Here is a 19655-nt window from a genome sequence, read left to right on the forward strand (position 1 = left end):
CTGTCTGCCAGTCTGAGGTCCGACGGTCTGCCTTACTACTCCTGTCAGTCTGTCTAAAGGACCAGCCTGCCCGCTCACCTGGGAGCGCATATCAGCTACCTGCCTGCTTGCCTGAGGTCCGACGGTCTGCCTTACTACTCCGGTCAGTCTGTCTATGGACCAGCTTGCCCGCTCACCTGGGAGCGCTTCTCCGTTATCTGCCTGCTTGCCAGCCCGGAGGCTCCGTTGTCACGTGCTGTGACCACCAGCTACTCCAGACTCTTGCCCGCTCACCTGGGAGCGCATCTCCGTTACCTGCCTGCTTGCCAGCCCGGAGGTCCCGTTGTCACGTGCGGTGACCATCAGCTATTCCAGAGACTCTTGCCCGCTCACCTGGGAGCGCTTCTCCGTTACCTACCTGCCTGCCAGCCCGGAGGTTCCGCCGTCACGTGCCGTGACCACCTGCTATTCCAGAGACTCTCGCTTGCTCACCTGGGAGCACACATCTACCACCTGCCTGCTAGCCTACCCGGAGGCTCTGCCATCACAGGTCGTACCTACCCCTTACCCAGAGACTGCCCTGATCACTTGCCGTAACTCCCTGTCCGTTCACCCAGAGACTGCCACCCGCTCCCTTACAAGGGCCGCCCCCTTGTATAGTAGCTCAGAGGTTCCGCCTCCCGGACCCGTTACAGTCCGCCTCCCGGACCCGTTACAGTCCGCCTCCCGGACCCGTTACAGTTTGCTCGGGCCATGGAACCCGGTGGCACCCAAGCTCCCTCGCTCTCGGACCTCGGTCTTGAACTGTCCCGTCAGAGGTCCCAACAGGAGGCCATCCTGGGTCACCTGCGGAATGTTAATACTCGCCTGAACACTCTGTCTGATCCACCAACAACCTCCGCCAGTGCCATATCTTGCAATCCGGCGGCTCCGCTGCTCACTAATACTATGGTATCCTACCCCGGACCCCGGCTTTCTGCACCTCCTCGCTTCGGAGGCGACCCCGTCCTGGCTCGGGGCTTCTTGAATCAGTGCACCCTGCATTTTGAACTTTTGTCCTACCAGTTTAACTCCGACCGGGCCAAAATTGCCTTCATCATGTCCCATCTCACCGGGGAGGCCCTGGCCTGGCTGAATCCTCTATGGGAGAGAGGAGACCCCCTGGTGTCCAACTTGCCTGCTTTTCTCACGGCTTTCCGGAAAGTCTTCGACGAACCCGGACGGAAGACCTCATCTGCATCATCGTTGCTACGCCTCCGTCAGGGGAGTCTCACCGTGGGCCAATATGCCATACGGTTCCGTACCCTTGCCTCGGAGCTGGCCTGGGATAACGACGCTCTGGTTTCCGTCTTCTGGGAGGGTCTGTCCGGCCGTATTAAAGATGAACTTGCCGGTCGGGACATTCCTACCACTCTCGATGACTTAATAACTCTTGCCACCCGAATTGACCTACGGTTTCAGGAGCGTGCCAAAGAGGTCACCCGTGAGAGAAGGATTCCACGTTTAGCTCCTACTTTCCAGAAACCCGTCATTCCCTCCATCTCTCCCCAGGTACACTCTCCTGAGCCTATGCAGGTCGACCAGACCAAGATGGTCAAAACCCGTCAGGACTCACGCCGTGCCGAGGGGAGCTGCTTCTACTGTGGCAGTAAGGAGCACCGGATCCGTGCCTGCCCGGAGAGGTCGGGAAACGCCTGTGTCTAGGTTCGCTCAGAGAGGTCCACCTAGACAAGAATAAATCCTCTCCATCCCTGCTGTTGTCAGTTTCGATCATCTACGGGGAGAACCGTTATTTCGAACTAGCCCAACTTGACTCTGGAGCAGCCGGGAACCTTATTTCACAGTCCCTGGTTGAGAAATACCGCATCCCCACCAAACCTCTGGCTGTACCCTTGTCTGTCGCTGCCGTGGATGGGGGCCTCTTACCTCGCCCCATTCAACTCATCACCGAATCCATTACCCTGCAGGTGGGAATGCTGCATTCTGAAAGTATCTCCTTTCATGTTCTGCCTGGACTCTCTCACGCCCTCTTGTTAGGTCTGCCCTGGCTCCAGAGACATGCACCCGTGCTAGACTGGCAAACCGGAGAGGTCCTTCGCTGGGGACAAGACTGTCATAAAACCTGCCTGGTTCCCGTCCATCCCGTCCGTCCCTCTCCTACCCCAGCTAATCTACCTGGACTTCCGATTCCTTATTGGTCTTATGCAGATGTCTTTAATAAAAAGGAGGCAGAGACATTACCACCACATAGACCATACGACTGTCCCATCGATCTGCTACCCGGTACTACTCCTCCCCGTGGGCGTATCTATCCTTTATCCGCTGCTGAGACCCGGTCAATGTCCGAATATATTGAGGAGAATCTGGCCAGAGGATTCATCCGGAAATCTACCTCCCCGGCGGGAGCAGGCTTCTTTTTCGTCAAAAAGAAGGACGGCTCTCTCCGTCCCTGTATAGACTATAGAGGCCTAAACCTGATCACGGTGAAGAATAAGTACCCCCTTCCGCTCATTCCAGAATTATTTGATCGTCTGAGGGGGGCTAGGATCTTCACCAAACTGGACCTTCGTGGGGCGTACAACCTGGTTCGTATTCGTCAGGGGGATGAATGGAAGACGGCATTCAACACCCGGGACGGCCACTATGAATACCTGGTAATGCCCTTTGGTCTCTGTAACGCTCCTGCCGTCTTTCAAGAGTTGGTCAATGACATCTTCCGGGACCTTCTCTACTCCTGCGTAGTGGTGTACCTGGACGACATCTTGGTCTTCTCTCCGGATCTCCAGACTCACCGGAGGGACGTTCGTCAGGTCCTGCTCAGGCTAAGGCAGAACCATCTCTACGCTAAATTTGAGAAGTGCCTCTTTGAGCAGACCTCGCTTCCGTTTCTGGGCTACATTATCTCTCAGACCGGCCTTCAAATGGATCCTGAGAAACTGTCTGCCATCGAGAAATGGCCCCGACCGGAGGGGTTGAAGGCCATTCAGCGTTTCCTGGGCTTCGCCAACTACTACCGCCTCTTCATACCACACTTCTCTTCCCGGACGGCCCCAATTTCTGCGCTCACCCGTAAAGGTACTAATCCCAAAGAGTGGCCACCCGAAGCAGAGGAGGCCTTTCTTTCCCTTAAACAGGCCTTCTCTTCCGCCCCGGTGCTGCATCGCCCAGATGGCAACAAGCAGTTCTTCCTGGAAGTTGACGCCTCCTCCTCTGGAGCCGGAGCGGTACTTACTCAAAAATCATCTTCCGGGAGGATGGTAACTTGTGGCTTCTTCTCTAAACTCTTCTCCTCCTCTGAGCGCAACTATTCCATAGGAGACCGAGAGTTATTGGCCATCAAACTGGCATTGGAGGAGTGGCGTTACCTGCTCGAGGGGGCTCTTCACCCGGTAATAATTTACACTGACCACAAGAACTTGGCTTACCTCCAGCATGCCCAGAGACTTAACCCGCGCCAAGCCCGGTGGTCCTTGTTTTTTGCTCGTTTTGATTTTGTCCTTCATTTTCGCCCGGCTGACAAAAACGTCAAGGCGGATGCCTTGTCTCGATCCTTTCTGGTGTCTGATCTCGAGGAGGATCCGAAACATATCATCGATCCCGCCAGAGTAATGCAGGTGGCTCCCGTGAATCTAAATCGTCTTCCTCCTGGTAAGACGTTCGTACCAGTACCTGATCGGGAGAAGATTCTACACTGGGGTCATTCGTCTAAACTAGCTGGCCACGCCGGTCAGAAAAAGACCCTCCAGCTTATTACCCGGCACTACTGGTGGCCTAACCTGCACAAGGATGTAATAGACTTTGTTTCTGCCTGTGTGTCCTGCGCCCGCAACAAAGTTCCGAGACACCTGCCGGCCGGCCGCCTCCTACCTCTGCCAGTACCTGCTGCCCCCTGGCAGCATATAGCGATGGACTTCATTACTGATCTGCCCGTCTCTGCCGGTTGTACGGTCATTTGGGTGGTCGCTGACGGCTTCTCCAAGATGGCTCACTTCATTCCACTGCCAGGTCTTCCGTCTGCACCCGAGCTGGCTAAAGACTTTATCCGCCACATCTTCCGTCTTCATGGCCTGCCCCGTCACATCGTGTCGGATCGTGGGGTACAGTTCACTTCCCGTTTCTGGAGAGCCACTTGTAAATTGCTGGACGTCACCCTGGACTTCTCCTCCGCTTACCACCCACAGTCTAATGGTCAAGTGGAGCGGATCAATCAGAACCTGACCAGTTACCTTCGGCACTTCGTTAATGCCCACCATTCTGACTGGGTGGATCTCCTGCCATGGGCCGAATTCTCGTACAACAATCACGAGAGCGAGTCTTCCTCCAAATCCCCGTTTTTTGTAGTCTACGGTCAGCATCCTCGGATCCCGTTTCCCGTCTCCACCTCGGCGGACAATCCGGCTGCGGAATCTCTTGTTAACAAATTTTCCTCCATATGGGAGAGTACCCGGTCCGCACTCCTTCTGTCATCCGAGCGTATGAAAAGACACGCTGACAAAAAACGTCTGGACCCTCCTCAATTCCGCCCTGGGGATAAAGTCTGGCTCTCGTCCAAATATGTCCGGCTCAAGATCCCTTCCTATAAGTTAGGGCCTCGGTTCATCGGCCCACTGGAGGTCATCAGTCAGATCAACCCGGTGGCCTATAAATTGAAACTCCCGGCCAACTTACGGATCCCTAACTCCTTCCATGTGTCTCTCCTCAAACCTGTGGTACTTAACTCTTTTTCCAAGTCTACAGGTACGCCTCCTGCTCCGGTTTCTGCTGAGGACGAGTTTGAGGTAGAGAACATTCTTGCCACCAAAAGGGAAAGAGGAAAGACCTTTTTCCTGGTAGATTGGAAGGGGTTTGGTCCTGAGGAGAGAACGTGGGAGCCCCGGGAGAACATCCATGCCCCTCTCATCCTAGCTAAATTTCTGTCTGGCCTAAAAAAGGGGGGGCCTAAAGGGGGGGGTACTGTAGTGCCGGCGTCCCTGCCCTCTGCTAGGCAGGGACGCTGCTCCTCTCACCGCTCTGCTCCGTGCCCGGCTTCCTCCCCCCGCTCTGCTGTCAGCGCGCGCTCCGTCCCGGCGTCCTCCTCCTGCTCTGCTCTCAGCGCGCGCTCCTTCCCGGCTCCTGTGCTTAGGGCGCGCGCGCGCGCGCTCCCCTCCTCTTAAAGGGGCCGCGCGCGCCGCCCTAAAGAGTCCCCGGCCAATGGCCGGAGGACTTCATCATATATAAGGCACCTCCTCCAAAATGGAGGTGCCCGAGCAATGTTGTTTGCACCTGTGTCTCACCTGTGCTTCAGCCCTCAGGTCCCGTTGCCAGTTACCTGCCAGTTTCCTGCCAGTTTCCTGCTAGTTACCTGCCAGTTACCTGCCTGATTCCTGCCTGAATACTTGTTACCTGTCTGCCAGTCTGAGGTCCGACGGTCTGCCTTACTACTCCTGTCAGTCTGTCTAAAGGACCAGCCTGCCCGCTCACCTGGGAGCGCATATCAGCTACCTGCCTGCTTGCCTGAGGTCCGACGGTCTGCCTTACTACTCCGGTCAGTCTGTCTATGGACCAGCTTGCCCGCTCACCTGGGAGCGCTTCTCCGTTATCTGCCTGCTTGCCAGCCCGGAGGCTCCGTTGTCACGTGCTGTGACCACCAGCTACTCCAGACTCTTGCCCGCTCACCTGGGAGCGCATCTCCGTTACCTGCCTGCTTGCCAGCCCGGAGGTCCCGTTGTCACGTGCGGTGACCATCAGCTATTCCAGAGACTCTTGCCCGCTCACCTGGGAGCTCTTCTCCGTTACCTACCTGCCTGCCAGCCCGGAGGTTCCGCCGTCACGTGCCGTGACCACCTGCTATTCCAGAGACTCTCGCTTGCTCACCTGGGAGCACACATCTACCACCTGCCTGCTAGCCTACCCCGAGGCTCTGCCATCACAGGTCGTACCTACCCCTTACCCAGAGACTGCCCTGATCACTTGCCGTAACTCCCTGTCCGTTCACCCAGAGACTGCCACCCGCTCCCTTACAAGGGCCGCCCCCTTGTATAGTAGCTCAGAGGTTCCGCCTCCCGGACCCGTTACAGTCCGCCTCCCGGACCCGTTACATACACTGTGTGATAGGAGATTAGATTGTGAGCTCTGGGGTCAGGGATGATGGGAGTAGTGATACATTGTGTGATAGGAGATTAGATTGTGAGCTCTGGGGTCAGGGATGATGGGAGTAGTGATACATTGTGTGATAGGAGATTAGATTGTGAGCTCTGGGGTCAGGGATGATGGGAGTAGTGATACATTGTGAGATAGGAGATTAGATTGTGAGCTCTGCGGTCAGGGATGATGGGAGTAGTGATACATTGTGTGATAGGAGATTAGATTGTGAGCTCTGGGGTCAGGGATGATGGGAGTAGTGATACATTGTGTGATAGGAGATTAGATTGTGAGCTCTGGGGTCAGGGATGATGGGAGTAGTGATACACTGTGTGATAGGAGATTAGATTGTGAGTTCCGGGGTCAGGGATGATGGGAGTAGTGATACATTGTGTGATAGGAGATTAGATTGTGAGCTCTGGGGTCAGGGATGATGGGAGTAGTGATACATTGTGTGATAGGAGATTAGATTGTGAGCTCCGGAGTCAGGGATGATGGGAGTAGTGATACACTGTGTGATAGGAGATTAGATTGTGAGCTCTGAGGTCAGGGATGATGGGAGTAGTGATACATTGTGTGATAGGAGATTAGATTGTGAGCTCTGGGGTCAGGGATGATGGGAGTAGTGATACACTGTGTGATAGGAGATTAGATTGTGAGCTCTGGGGTCAAGGATGATGGGAGTAGTGATACATTGTGTGATAGGAGATTAGATTGTGAGCTCCGGAGTCAGGGATGATGGGAGTAGTGATACACTGTGTGATAGGAGATTAGATTGTGAGCTCTGAGGTCAGGGATGATGGGAGTAGTGATACACTGTGTGATAGGAGATTAGATTGTGAGCTCTGGGGTCGGGATGATGGGAGTAGTGATACATTTTGTGATAGGAGATTAGACTGTGAGCTCCGGGGTCAGGGATGATGGGAGTAGTGATACATTGTGTGATAGGAGATTAGATTGTGAGCTCTGGGGTCAGGGATGATGGGAGTAGTGATACACTGTGTGATAGGAGATTAGATTGTGAGCTCCGGGGTCAGGGATGATGGGAGTAGTGATACATTGTGTGATAGGAGATTAGATTGTGAGCTCTGGGGTCAGGGATGATGGGAGTAGTGCTTACATTGTGTGATAGGAGATTAGATTGTGAGCTCTGGGGTCAGGGATGATGGGAGTAGTGATACACTGTGTGATAGGAGATTAGATTGTGAGCTCCGGGGTCAGGGATGATGGGAGTAGTGATACACTGTGTGATAGGAGATTAGATTGTGAGCTCCGGGGTCAGGGATGATGGGAGTAGTGATACACTGTGTGATAGGAGATTAGATTGTGAGCTCCGTGGTCAGGGATGATGGGAGTAGTGATACATTGTGTGATAGGAGATTAGATTGTGAGCTCTGGGGTCAGGGATGATGGGAGTAGTGATACATTGTGTGATAGGAGATTAGATTGTGAGCTCTGGGGTCAGGGATGATGGGAGTAGTGATACACTGTGTGATAGGAGATTAGATTGTGAGCTCTGGGGTCAGGGATGATGGGAGTAGTGATACAGTGTGTGATAGGAGATTAGATTGTGAGCTCCGGGGTCAGGGATGATGGGAGTAGTGATACATTGTGTGATAGGAGATTAGATTGTGAGCTCCGGGGTCAGGGATGATGGGAGTAGTAATACATTGTGTGATAGGAGGTTAGATTGTGAGCTCCGGGGGTCAGGGATGATGGGAGTAGTGATACACTGTGTGATAGGAGATTACATTGTGAGCTCTGGGGTCAGGGATGATGGGAGTAGTGATACACTGTGTGATAGGAGATTAGATTGTGAGCTCCGGGGTCAGGGATGATGGGAGTAGTGATACATTGTGTGATAGGAGATTAGATTGTGAGCTCTGGGGTCAGGGATGATGGGAGTAGTGATACATTGTGTGATAGGAGATTAGATTGTGAGCTCTGGGGTCAGGGATGATGGGAGTAGTGATACACTGTGTGATAGGAGATTAGATTGTGAGCTCTGGGGTCAGGGATAATGGGAGTAGTGATACACTGTGTGATAGGAGATTAGATTGTGAGCTCCGGGGTCAGGGATGATGTGAGTAGTGATACACTGTGTGATAATAGATTAGATTGTGAGCTCTGGGGTCAGGGATGATGGGAGTAGTGATACATTGTGTGATAGGAGATTAGATTGTGAGCTCTGGGGTCAGGGATGATGGGAGTAGTGATACATTGTGTGATAGGAGATTAGATTGTGAGCTCTGGGGTCAGGGATGATGGGAGTAGTGATACATTGTGTGATAGGAGATTAGATTGTGAGCTCTGGGGTCAGGGATGATGGGAGTAGTGATACACTGTGTGATAGGAGATTAGATTGTGAGCTCCGGGGTCAGGGATGATGGGAGTAGTGATACATTGTGTGATAGGAGATTAGATTGTGAGCTCTGGGGTCAGGGATGATGGGAGTAGTGATACATTGTGTGATAGGAGATTAGATTGTGAGCTCCGGGGGTCAGGGATGATGGGAGTAGTGATACACTGTGTGATAGGAGACTAGATTGTGAGCTCTGGGGTCAGGGATGATGGGAGAAGTGATACATTGTGTGATAGGAGATTAGATTGTGAGCTCTGGGGTCATGGATGATGGGAGTAGTGATACACTGTGTGATAGGAGATTAGATTGTGAGCTCCTGGGGTCAGGGATGATGGTAGTAGTAATACATTGTGTGATAGGAGATTAGATTGTGAGCTCTGGGGTCATGGATGATGGGAATAGTGATACACTGTGTGATAGGAGATTAGATTGTGAGCTCTGGGGTCAGGGATGATGGGAGTAGTGATACATTGTGTGATAGGAGATTAGATTGTGAGCTCCGGGGTCAGGGATGATGGGAGTAGTGATACACTGTGTGATAGGAGATTATATTGTGAGCTCCGGGGTCAGGGATGATGGGAGTAGTGATACACTGTGTGATAGGAGATTATATTGTGAGCTCCGGGGTCAGGGATGATGGGAGTAGTGATACATTGTGTGATAGGAGATTAGATTGTGAGCTCTGAGGTCAGGGATGATGGGAGTAGTGATACATTGTGTGATAGGAGATTAGATTGTGAGCTCTGGGGTCAGGGATGATGGGAGTAGTGATACATTGTGTGATAGGAGATTAGATTGTGAGCTCTGGGGTCAGGGATGATGGGAGTAGTGATACACTGTGTGATAGGAGATTATATTGTGAGCTCCGGGGTCAGGGATGATGGGAGTAGTGATACACTGTGTGATAGGAGATTATATTGTGAGCTCCGGGGTCAGGGATGATGGGAGTAGTGATATATTGTGTGATAGGAGATTAGATTGTGAGCTCTGGCGTCAGGGATGATGGGAGTAGTGATACATTGTGTGATAGGAGATTAGATTGTGAGCTCCGGGGTCAGGGATGATGGGAGTAGTGATACATTGTGTGATAGGAGATTAGATTGTGAGCTCTGGGGTCAGGGATGATGGGAGTAGTGATACACTGTGTGATAGGAGATTAGATTGTGAGCTCTGAGGTCAGGGATGATGGGAGTAGTGATACACCGTGTGATAGGAGATTAGATTGTGAGCTCTGGGGTCAGGGATGATGGGAGTAGTGATACATTGTGTGATAGGAGATTAGATTGTGAGCTCTGGGGTCAGGGATGATGGGAGTAGTGATACATTGTGTGATAGGAGATTAGATTGTGAGCTCCGGGGTCAGGGATGATGGGAGTAGTGATACACTGTGTGATAGGAGATTAGATTGTGAGCTCTGAGGTCAGGGATGATGGGAGTAGTGATACATTGTGTGATAGGAGATTAGATTGTGAGTTCCGGGGTCAGGGATGATGGGAGTAGTGATACATTGTGTGATAGGAGATTAGATTGTGAGCTCCGGGGTCAGGGATGATGGGAGTAGTGATACACTGTGTGATAGGAGATTAGATTGTGAGCTCTGGGGTCAGGAATGATGGGAGTCGTGATACATTGTGTGATAGGAGATTAGATTGTGAGTTCCGGGGTCAGGGATGATGGGAGTAGTGATACACAGTGTGATAGGAGATTAGATTGTGAGCTCTGGGGTCAGGGATGATGGGAGTAGTGATACACTGTGTGATAGGAGATTAGATTGTGAGCTCTGGGGTCAGGGATGATGGGAGTAGTGATACACTGTGTGATAGGAGATTAGATTGTGAGCTCTGGGGTCAGGGATGATGGGAGTAGTGATACATTGTGTGATAGGAGATTAGATTGTGAGTTCTGGGGTAAGGGATGATGGGAGTAGTGATACACTGTGTGATAGGAGATTAGATTGTGAGCTCTGGGGTCAGGGATGATGGGAGTAGTGATACACTGTGTGATAGGAGATTAGATTGTGAGCTCTGGGGTCAGGGATGATGGGAGTAGTGATACACTGTGTGATAGGAGATTAGATTGTGAGCTCCGGGGTCAGGGATGATGGGAGTAGTGATACACTGTGTGATAGGAGATTAGATTGTGAGCTCTGGGGTCAGGAATGATGGGAGCAGTGATACACTGTGTGATAGGAGATTAGATTGTGAGCTCTGGGGTCAGGGATGATGGGAGTAGTGATACACTGTAGTGCCGGCGTCCCTGCCCTCTGCTAGGCAGGGACGCTGCTCCTCTCACCGCTCTGCTCCGTGCCCGGCTTCCTCCCCCCGCTCTGCTGTCAGCGCGCGCTCCGTCCCGGCGTCCTCCTCCTGCTCTGCTCTCAGCGCGCGCTCCTTCCCGGCTCCTGTGCTTAGGGCGCGCGCGCGCTCCCCTCCTCTTAAAGGGGCCGTGCGCGCCGCCCTAAAGAGTCCCCGGCCAATGGCCGGAGGACTTCATCATATATAAGGCACCTCCTCCAAAATGGAGGTGCCCGAGCAATGTTGTTTGCACCTGTGTCTCACCTGTGCTTCAGCCCTCAGGTCACGTTGCCAGTTACCTGCCAGTTTCCTGCCAGTTTCCTGCTAGTTACCTGCCAGTACCTGCCAGTTACCTGCCTGATTCCTGCCTGAATACTTGTTACCTGTCTGCCAGTCTGAGGTCCGACGGTCTGCCTTACTACTCCTGTCAGTCTGTCTAAAGGACCAGCCTGCCCGCTCACCTGGGAGCGCATATCAGCTACCTGCCTGCTTGCCTGAGGTCCGACGGTCTGCCTTACTACTCCGGTCAGTCTGTCTATGGACCAGCTTGCCCGCTCACCTGGGAGCGCTTCTCCGTTATCTGCCTGCTTGCCAGCCCGGAGGCTCCGTTGTCACGTGCTGTGACCACCAGCTACTCCAGACTCTTGCCCGCTCACCTGGGAGCGCATCTCCGTTACCTGCCTGCTTGCCAGCCCGGAGGTCCCGTTGTCACGTGCGGTGACCATCAGCTATTCCAGAGACTCTTGCCCGCTCACCTGGGAGCGCTTCTCCGTTACCTACCTGCCTGCCAGCCCGGAGGTTCCGCCGTCACGTGCCGTGACCACCTGCTATTCCAGAGACTCTCGCTTGCTCACCTGGGAGCACACATCTACCACCTGCCTGCTAGCCTACCCGGAGGCTCTGCCATCACAGGTCGTACCTACCCCTTACCCAGAGACTGCCCTGATCACTTGCCGTAACTCCCTGTCCGTTCACCCAGAGACTGCCACCCGCTCCCTTACAAGGGCCGCCCCCTTGTATAGTAGCTCAGAGGTTCCGCCTCCCGGACCCGTTACAGTCCGCCTCCCGGACCCGTTACAGTTTGCTCGGGCCATGGAACCCGGTGGCACCCAAGCTCCCTCGCTCTCGGACCTCGGTCTTGAACTGTCCCGTCAGAGGTCCCAACAGGAGGCCATCCTGGGTCACCTGCGGAATGTTAATACTCGCCTGAACACTCTGTCTGATCCACCAACAACCTCCGCCAGTGCCATATCTTGCAATCCGGCGGCTCCGCTGCTCACTAATACTATGGTATCCTACCCCGGACCCCGGCTTTCTGCACCTCCTCGCTTCGGAGGCGACCCCGTCCTGGCTCGGGGCTTCTTGAATCAGTGCACCCTGCATTTTGAACTTTTGTCCTACCAGTTTAACTCCGACCGGGCCAAAATTGCCTTCATCATGTCCCATCTCACCGGGGAGGCCCTGGCCTGGCTGAATCCTCTATGGGAGAGAGGAGACCCCCTGGTGTCCAACTTGCCTGCTTTTCTCACGGCTTTCCGGAAAGTCTTCGACGAACCCGGACGGAAGACCTCATCTGCATCATCGTTGCTACGCCTCCGTCAGGGGAGTCTCACCGTGGGCCAATATGCCATACGGTTCCGTACCCTTGCCTCGGAGCTGGCCTGGGATAACGACGCTCTGGTTTCCGTCTTCTGGGAGGGTCTGTCCGGCCGTATTAAAGATGAACTTGCCGGTCGGGACATTCCTACCACTCTCGATGACTTAATAACTCTTGCCACCCGAATTGACCTACGGTTTCAGGAGCGTGCCAAAGAGGTCACCCGTGAGAGAAGGATTCCACGTTTAGCTCCTACTTTCCAGAAACCCGTCATTCCCTCCATCTCTCCCCAGGTACACTCTCCTGAGCCTATGCAGGTCGACCAGACCAAGATGGTCAAAACCCGTCAGGACTCACGCCGTGCCGAGGGGAGCTGCTTCTACTGTGGCAGTAAGGAGCACCGGATCCGTGCCTGCCCGGAGAGGTCGGGAAACGCCTGTGTCTAGGTTCGCTCAGAGAGGTCCACCTAGACAAGAATAAATCCTCTCCATCCCTGCTGTTGTCAGTTTCGATCATCTACGGGGAGAACCGTTATTTCGAACTAGCCCAACTTGACTCTGGAGCAGCCGGGAACCTTATTTCACAGTCCCTGGTTGAGAAATACCGCATCCCCACCAAACCTCTGGCTGTACCCTTGTCTGTCGCTGCCGTGGATGGGGGCCTCTTACCTCGCCCCATTCAACTCATCACCGAATCCATTACCCTGCAGGTGGGAATGCTGCATTCTGAAAGTATCTCCTTTCATGTTCTGCCTGGACTCTCTCACGCCCTCTTGTTAGGTCTGCCCTGGCTCCAGAGACATGCACCCGTGCTAGACTGGCAAACCGGAGAGGTCCTTCGCTGGGGACAAGACTGTCATAAAACCTGCCTGGTTCCCGTCCATCCCGTCCGTCCCTCTCCTACCCCAGCTAATCTACCTGGACTTCCGATTCCTTATTGGTCTTATGCAGATGTCTTTAATAAAAAGGAGGCAGAGACATTACCACCACATAGACCATACGACTGTCCCATCGATCTGCTACCCGGTACTACTCCTCCCCGTGGGCGTATCTATCCTTTATCCGCTGCTGAGACCCAGTCAATGTCCGAATATATTGAGGAGAATCTGGCCAGAGGATTCATCCGGAAATCTACCTCCCCGGCGGGAGCAGGCTTCTTTTTCGTCAAAAAGAAGGACGGCTCTCTCCGTCCCTGTATAGACTATAGAGGCCTAAACCTGATCACGGTGAAGAATAAGTACCCCCTTCCGCTCATTCCAGAATTATTTGATCGTCTGAGGGGGGCTAGGATCTTCACCAAACTGGACCTTCGTGGGGCGTACAACCTGGTTCGTATTCGTCAGGGGGATGAATGGAAGACGGCATTCAACACCCGGGACGGCCACTATGAATACCTGGTAATGCCCTTTGGTCTCTGTAACGCTCCTGCCGTCTTTCAAGAGTTGGTCAATGACATCTTCCGGGACCTTCTCTACTCCTGCGTAGTGGTGTACCTGGACGACATCTTGGTCTTCTCTCCGGATCTCCAGACTCACCGGAGGGACGTTCGTCAGGTCCTGCTCAGGCTAAGGCAGAACCATCTCTACGCTAAATTTGAGAAGTGCCTCTTTGAGCAGACCTCGCTTCCGTTTCTGGGCTACATTATCTCTCAGACCGGCCTTCAAATGGATCCTGAGAAACTGTCTGCCATCGAGAAATGGCCCCGACCGGAGGGGTTGAAGGCCATTCAGCGTTTCCTGGGCTTCGCCAACTACTACCGCCTCTTCATACCACACTTCTCTTCCCGGACGGCCCCAATTTCTGCGCTCACCCGTAAAGGTACTAATCCCAAAGAGTGGCCACCCGAAGCAGAGGAGGCCTTTCTTTCCCTTAAACAGGCCTTCTCTTCCGCCCCGGTGCTGCATCGCCCAGATGGCAACAAGCAGTTCTTCCTGGAAGTTGACGCCTCCTCCTCTGGAGCCGGAGCGGTACTTACTCAAAAATCATCTTCCGGGAGGATGGTAACTTGTGGCTTCTTCTCTAAACTCTTCTCCTCCTCTGAGCGCAACTATTCCATAGGAGACCGAGAGTTATTGGCCATCAAACTGGCATTGGAGGAGTGGCGTTACCTGCTCGAGGGGGCTCTTCACCCGGTAATAATTTACACTGACCACAAGAACTTGGCTTACCTCCAGCATGCCCAGAGACTTAACCCGCGCCAAGCCCGGTGGTCCTTGTTTTTTGCTCGTTTTGATTTTGTCCTTCATTTTCGCCCGGCTGACAAAAACGTCAAGGCGGATGCCTTGTCTCGATCCTTTCTGGTGTCTGATCTCGAGGAGGATCCGAAACATATCATCGATCCCGCCAGAGTAATGCAGGTGGCTCCCGTGAATCTAAATCGTCTTCCTCCTGGTAAGACGTTCGTACCAGTACCTGATCGGGAGAAGATTCTACACTGGGGTCATTCGTCTAAACTAGCTGGCCACGCCGGTCAGAAAAAGACCCTCCAGCTTATTACCCGGCACTACTGGTGGCCTAACCTGCACAAGGATGTAATAGACTTTGTTTCTGCCTGTGTGTCCTGCGCCCGCAACAAAGTTCCGAGACACCTGCCGGCCGGCCGCCTCCTACCTCTGCCAGTACCTGCTGCCCCCTGGCAGCATATAGCGATGGACTTCATTACTGATCTGCCCGTCTCTGCCGGTTGTACGGTCATTTGGGTGGTCGCTGACGGCTTCTCCAAGATGGCTCACTTCATTCCACTGCCAGGTCTTCCGTCTGCACCCGAGCTGGCTAAAGACTTTATCCGCCACATCTTCCGTCTTCATGGCCTGCCCCGTCACATCGTGTCGGATCGTGGGGTACAGTTCACTTCCCGTTTCTGGAGAGCCACTTGTAAATTGCTGGACGTCACCCTGGACTTCTCCTCCGCTTACCACCCACAGTCTAATGGTCAAGTGGAGCGGATCAATCAGAACCTGACCAGTTACCTTCGGCACTTCGTTAATGCCCACCATTCTGACTGGGTGGATCTCCTGCCATGGGCCGAATTCTCGTACAACAATCACGAGAGCGAGTCTTCCTCCAAATCCCCGTTTTTTGTAGTCTACGGTCAGCATCCTCGGATCCCGTTTCCCGTCTCCACCTCGGCGGACAATCCGGCTGCGGAATCTCTTGTTAACAAATTTTCCTCCATATGGGAGAGTACCCGGTCCGCACTCCTTCTGTCATCCGAGCGTATGAAAAGACACGCTGACAAAAAACGTCTGGACCCTCCTCAATTCCGCCCTGGGGATAAAGTCTGGCTCTCGTCCAAATATGTCCGGCTCAAGATCCCTTCCTATAAGTTAGGGCCTCGGTTCATCGGCCCACTGGAGGTCATCAGTCAGATCAACCCGGTGGCCTATAAATTGAAACTCCCGGCCAACTTACGGATCCCTAACTCCTTCCATGTGTCTCTCCTCAAACCTGTGGTACTTAACTCTTTTTCCAAGTCTACAGGTACGCCTCCTGCTCCGGTTTCTGCTGAGGACGAGTTTGAGGTAGAGAACATTCTTGCCACCAAAAGGGAAAGAGGAAAGACCTTTTTCCTGGTAGATTGGAAGGGGTTTGGTCCTGAGGAGAGAACGTGGGAGCCCCGGGAGAACATCCATGCCCCTCTCATCCTAGCTAAATTTCTGTCTGGCCTAAAAAAGGGGGGGCCTGAAGGGGGGGGTACTGTAGTGCCGGCGTCCCTGCCCTCTGCTAGGCAGGGACGCTGCTCCTCTCACCGCTCTGCTCCGTGCCCGGCTTCCTCCCCCCGCTCTGCTGTCAGCGCGCGCTCCGTCCCGGCGTCCTCCTCCTGCTCTGCTCTCAGCGCGCGCTCCTTCCCGGCTCCTGTGCTTAGGGCGCGCGCGCGCGCGCTCCCCTCCTCTTAAAGGGGCCGCGCGCGCCGCCCTAAAGAGTCCCCGGCCAATGGCCGGAGGACTTCATCATATATAAGGCACCTCCTCCAAAATGGAGGTGCCCGAGCAATGTTGTTTGCACCTGTGTCTCACCTGTGCTTCAGCCCTCAGGTCCCGTTGCCAGTTACCTGCCAGTTTCCTGCCAGTTTCCTGCTAGTTACCTGCCAGTACCTGCCAGTTACCTGCCTGATTCCTGCCTGAATACTTGTTACCTGTCTGCCAGTCTGAGGTCCGACGGTCTGCCTTACTACTCCTGTCAGTCTGTCTAAAGGACCAGCCTGCCCGCTCACCTGGGAGCGCATATCAGCTACCTGCCTGCTTGCCTGAGGTCCGACGGTCTGCCTTACTACTCCGGTCAGTCTGTCTATGGACCAGCTTGCCCGCTCACCTGGGAGCGCTTCTCTGTTATCTGCCTGCTTGCCAGCCCGGAGGCTCCGTTGTCACGTGCTGTGACCACCAGCTACTCCAGACTCTTGCCCGCTCACCTGGGAGCGCATCTCCGTTACCTGCCTGCTTGCCAGCCCGGAGGTCCCGTTGTCACGTGCGGTGACCATCAGCTATTCCAGAGACTCTTGCCCGCTCACCTGGGAGCGCTTCTCCGTTACCTACCTGCCTGCCAGCCCGGAGGTTCCGCCGTCACGTGCCGTGACCACCTGCTATTCCAGAGACTCTCGCTTGCTCACCTGGGAGCACACATCTACCACCTGCCTGCTAGCCTACCCCGAGGCTCTGCCATCACAGGTCGTACCTACCCCTTACCCAGAGACTGCCCTGATCACTTGCCGTAACTCCCTGTCCGTTCACCCAGAGACTGCCACCCGCTCCCTTACAAGGGCCGCCCCCTTGTATAGTAGCTCAGAGGTTCCGCCTCCCGGACCCGTTACAGTCCGCCTCCCGGACCCGTTACATACACTGTGTGATAGGAGATTAGATTGTGAGCTCTGGGGTCAGGGATGATGGGAGTAGTGATACATTGTGTGATAGGAGATTAGATTGTGAGCTCTGGGGTCAGGGATGATGGGAGTAGTGATACATTGTGTGATAGGAGATTAGATTGTGAGCTCTGGGGTCAGGGATGATGGGAGTAGTGATACATTGTGAGATAGGAGATTAGATTGTGAGCTCTGCGGTCAGGGATGATGGGAGTAGTGATACATTGTGTGATAGGAGATTAGATTGTGAGCTCTGGGGTCAGGGATGATGGGAGTAGTGATACATTGTGTGATAGGAGATTAGATTGTGAGCTCTGGGGTCAGGGATGATGGGAGTAGTGATACACTGTGTGATAGGAGATTAGATTGTGAGTTCCGGGGTCAGGGATGATGGGAGTAGTGATACATTGTGTGATAGGAGATTAGATTGTGAGCTCTGGGGTCAGGGATGATGGGAGTAGTGATACATTGTGTGATAGGAGATTAGATTGTGAGCTCCGGAGTCAGGGATGATGGGAGTAGTGATACACTGTGTGATAGGAGATTAGATTGTGAGCTCTGAGGTCAGGGATGATGGGAGTAGTGATACATTGTGTGATAGGAGATTAGATTGTGAGCTCTGGGGTCAGGGATGATGGGAGTAGTGATACACTGTGTGATAGGAGATTAGATTGTGAGCTCTGGGGTCAAGGATGATGGGAGTAGTGATACATTGTGTGATAGGAGATTAGATTGTGAGCTCCGGAGTCAGGGATGATGGGAGTAGTGATACACTGTGTGATAGGAGATTAGATTGTGAGCTCTGAGGTCAGGGATGATGGGAGTAGTGATACACTGTGTGATAGGAGATTAGATTGTGAGCTCTGGGGTCGGGATGATGGGAGTAGTGATACATTTTGTGATAGGAGATTAGACTGTGAGCTCCGGGGTCAGGGATGATGGGAGTAGTGATACATTGTGTGATAGGAGATTAGATTGTGAGCTCTGGGGTCAGGGATGATGGGAGTAGTGATACACTGTGTGATAGGAGATTAGATTGTGAGCTCTGGGGTCAGGGATGATGGGAGTAGTGATACATTGTGTGATAGGAGATTAGATTGTGAGCTCTGGGGTCAGGGATGATGGGAGTAGTGCTTACATTGTGTGATAGGAGATTAGATTGTGAGCTCTGGGGTCAGGGATGATGGGAGTAGTGATACACTGTGTGATAGGAGATTAGATTGTGAGCTCCGGGGTCAGGGATGATGGGAGTAGTGATACACTGTGTGATAGGAGATTAGATTGTGAGCTCCGGGGTCAGGGATGATGGGAGTAGTGATACACTGTGTGATAGGAGATTAGATTGTGAGCTCCGTGGTCAGGGATGATGGGAGTAGTGATACATTGTGTGATAGGAGATTAGATTGTGAGCTCTGGGGTCAGGGATGATGGGAGTAGTGATACATTGTGTGATAGGAGATTAGATTGTGAGCTCTGGGGTCAGGGATGATGGGAGTAGTGATACACTGTGTGATAGGAGATTAGATTGTGAGCTCTGGGGTCAGGGATGATGGGAGTAGTGATACAGTGTGTGATAGGAGATTAGATTGTGAGCTCCGGGGTCAGGGATGATGGGAGTAGTGATACATTGTGTGATAGGAGATTAGATTGTGAGCTCCGGGGTCAGGGATGATGGGAGTAGTAATACATTGTGTGATAGGAGGTTAGATTGTGAGCTCCGGGGGTCAGGGATGATGGGAGTAGTGATACACTGTGTGATAGGAGATTACATTGTGAGCTCTGGGGTCAGGGATGATGGGAGTAGTGATACACTGTGTGATAGGAGATTAGACTGTGAGCTCCGGGGTCAGGGATGATGGGAGTAGTGATACATTGTGTGATAGGAGATTAGATTGTGAGCTCTGGGGTCAGGGATGATGGGAGTAGTGATACATTGTGTGATAGGAGATTAGATTGTGAGCTCTGGGGTCAGGGATGATGGGAGTAGTGATACACTGTGTGATAGGAGATTAGATTGTGAGCTCTGGGGTCAGGGATAATGGGAGTAGTGATACACTGTGTGATAGGAGATTAGATTGTGAGCTCCGGGGTCAGGGATGATGTGAGTAGTGATACACTGTGTGATAATAGATTAGATTGTGAGCTCTGGGGTCAGGGATGATGGGAGTAGTGATACATTGTGTGATAGGAGATTAGATTGTGAGCTCTGGGGTCAGGGATGATGGGAGTAGTGATACATTGTGTGATAGGAGATTAGATTGTGAGCTCTGGGGTCAGGGATGATGGGAGTAGTGATACATTGTGTGATAGGAGATTAGATTGTGAGCTCTGGGGTCAGGGATGATGGGAGTAGTGATACACTGTGTGATAGGAGATTAGATTGTGAGCTCCGGGGTCAGGGATGATGGGAGTAGTGATACATTGTGTGATAGGAGATTAGATTGTGAGCTCT

The sequence above is a fragment of the Phyllobates terribilis genome, unplaced genomic scaffold (assembly GCF_046119375.1).
Source record: "Phyllobates terribilis strain yellow unplaced genomic scaffold, ASM4611937v1 Scaffold_2__4_contigs__length_985480577, whole genome shotgun sequence".
Lineage (NCBI taxonomy): Eukaryota > Metazoa > Chordata > Amphibia > Anura > Dendrobatidae > Phyllobates > Phyllobates terribilis.